At 61.0% G+C, this 2,500-nt stretch overlaps 1 pseudogene; it reads right to left on the bottom strand.

The window, feature by feature from the left end:
* Nucleotides 1-2,500, bottom strand: part of LOC124765268 — a 5,784-nt pseudogene that overhangs the window by 2,735 nt on the left and 549 nt on the right.

Consider the following 2,500-nt stretch of genomic DNA (forward strand, 5'->3'; position numbering starts at 1 on the left):
TGCGGCTTCAGCGGAGCTCGGGAGATGACGTCAAGCTGCTCCACCAGGTGGCTACGTGGATTGAAGACACAGCGACCCGCCGTGGAAAATTGCAGCCCCAGGTACCGGAAGGTTTCACCCACACGCAGGGCAGGCATGGTGGTATTGCCTGCTGTGAAGGTGACGCTTAAGAGAGTCATAGTTACTCCCGCCGTTTACCCGCGCTTGCTTGAATTTCTTCACGTTGACATTCAGAGCACTGGGCAGAAATCACATTGCGTCAACACCCGCTAGGGCCATCGCAATGCTTTGTTTTAATTAGACAGTCGGATTCCCCCAGTCCGTGCCAGTTCTGAGTTGATCGTTGAATGGCGGCCGAAGAGAATCCGCGCACCCGCGCGCCCCCGGAGGAGCACGCTAAGGCGGACGCGGCCTCGCAGCAAGGAAGATCCGTGGGAGGCCAAGGCACGGGACCGAGCTCGGATCCTGCACGCAGGTTGAAGCACCGGGGCGCGAACGCCGCGCAGGCGCGCGCATCCTGCACCGCCGACCAGCACGAGGCCGACCAACGGCGAGAGCAGACCACGCCCGCGCTAAACGCCCGCACTTACCGGCACCCCTACGGCACTCACCTCGCCCAGGCCCGGCACGTTAGCGCTGACCCACTTCCCGACCAAGCCCGACACGCCCCGATCCTCAGAGCCAATCCTTATCCCGAAGTTACGGATCCAATTTGCCGACTTCCCTTACCTACATTATTCTATCGACTAGAGGCTCTTCACCTTGGAGACCTGCTGCGGATATGGGTACGAACCGGCGCGACACCTCCACGTGGCCCTCTCCCGGATTTTCAAGGTCCGAGGGGAAGATCGGGACACCGCCGCAACTGCGGTGCTCTTCGCGTTCCAAACCCTATCTCCCTGCTAGAGGATTCCAGGGAACTCGAACGCTCATGCAGAAAAGAAAACTCTTCCCCGATCTCCCGACGGCGTCTCCGGGTCCTTTTGGGTTACCCCGACGAGCATCTCTAAAAGAGGGGCCCGACTTGTATCGGTTCCGCTGCCGGGTTCCGGAATAGGAACCGGATTCCCTTTCGCCCAACGGGGGCCAGCACAAAGCGCATCATGCTATGACGGCCCCCATCAACATCGGATTTCTCCTAGGGCTTAGGATCGACTGACTCGTGTGCAACGGCTGTTCACACGAAACCCTTCTCCGCGTCAGCCCTCCAGGGCCTCGCTGGAGTATTTGCTACTACCACCAAGATCTGCACCGACGGCGGCTCCAGGCAGGCTCACGCCCAGACCCTTCTGCGCCCACCGCCGCGACCCTCCTACTCGTCAGGGCTTCGCGGCCGGCCGCAAGGACCGGCCATGACTGCCAGACTGACGGCCGAGTATAGGCACGACGCTTCAGCGCCATCCATTTTCAGGGCTAGTTGCTTCGGCAGGTGAGTTGTTACACACTCCTTAGCGGATTCCGACTTCCATGGCCACCGTCCTGCTGTCTTAAGCAACCAACGCCTTTCATGGTTTCCCATGAGCGTCGATTCGGGCGCCTTAACTCGGCGTTTGGTTCATCCCACAGCGCCAGTTCTGCTTACCAAAAGTGGCCCACTTGGCACTCCGATCCGAGTCGTTTGCTCGCGGCTTCAGCATATCAAGCAAGCCGGAGATCTCACCCATTTAAAGTTTGAGAATAGGTTGAGGTCGTTTCGGCCCCAAGGCCTCTAATCATTCGCTTTACCGGATGAGACTCGTACGAGCACCAGCTATCCTGAGGGAAACTTCGGAGGGAACCAGCTACTAGATGGTTCGATTAGTCTTTCGCCCCTATACCCAGCTCCGACGATCGATTTGCACGTCAGAATCGCTACGGACCTCCATCAGGGTTTCCCCTGACTTCGTCCTGGCCAGGCATAGTTCACCATCTTTCGGGTCCCAACGTGTACGCTCTAGGTGCGCCTCACCTCGCAATGAGGACGAGACGCCCCGGGAGTGCGGAGGCCGCCGCCCCGTGAAGGGCGGGGAAGCCCCATCCTCCCTCGGCCCGCGCAAGGCGAGACCTTCACTTTCATTACGCCTTTAGGTTTCGTACAGCCCAATGACTCGCGCACATGTTAGACTCCTTGGTCCGTGTTTCAAGACGGGTCGTGAAATTGTCCAAAGCTGAAGCGCCGCTGACGGGAGCGATTATTCCGCCCGAGAGCATCCCGAGCCAACAGCGGCGCGGGTCCGGGGCCGGGCCAGGTAGGTCCGTCATCCGGGAAGAACCGCGCGCGCTTGCCGGGAGCCCGAGCGCCCAAAGGGGCGAATCGACTCCTCCAGATATACCGCCGGGCAGCCAGCCAGGACACCGGGGCTCTGCCCAACAGACGCGAACCGAGGCCCGCGGAAGGACAGGCTGCGCACCCGGGCCGTAGGCCGGCACCCAGCGGGTCGCGACGTCCTACTAGGGGAGAAGTGCGGCCCACCGCACACCGGAACGGCCCCACCCCGCGGCGAGTGGAAAGGCAACCGGA

The sequence above is a fragment of the Schistocerca piceifrons genome, unplaced genomic scaffold (genome assembly GCF_021461385.2).
Source record: "Schistocerca piceifrons isolate TAMUIC-IGC-003096 unplaced genomic scaffold, iqSchPice1.1 HiC_scaffold_654, whole genome shotgun sequence".
NCBI lineage: Eukaryota > Metazoa > Arthropoda > Insecta > Orthoptera > Acrididae > Schistocerca > Schistocerca piceifrons.